This window comes from Rhincodon typus, unplaced genomic scaffold, assembly GCF_021869965.1.
Source record: "Rhincodon typus isolate 14 unplaced genomic scaffold, sRhiTyp1.1 hic_rhity00000057, whole genome shotgun sequence".
Classification (NCBI taxonomy): domain Eukaryota; kingdom Metazoa; phylum Chordata; class Chondrichthyes; order Orectolobiformes; family Rhincodontidae; genus Rhincodon; species Rhincodon typus.
In genome coordinates, this window is record NW_025965695.1 from 73,541 (window position 1) to 73,832 (window position 292).

The window sequence follows — 292 nt, forward strand, 5'->3', positions numbered from 1 at the left end:
ACTCTGAGTGAAAATTCCAGCTGCATTATTGCTCAGTTCAGGACGTGTAACTTGCGGAAGCGGGAATGCGAAGTGATTGGAGACAGCGTTGAACAGATTCACGTGAATGGTGCCGTGTATGAGGAATGTCCGTAATGAAGTTAGATGGGAAAGTTGGGAAAGCTCTCTTTGGGGAACAGAAAGCTGAAATTTTGAACAGAGAGTGGCAGGGTCACTAAAACGCTGTCTAACAGAACGAAAGACGCAGATTCAATCAACACAAAAGGAAATTTGATGGTTATGTCACAAATAA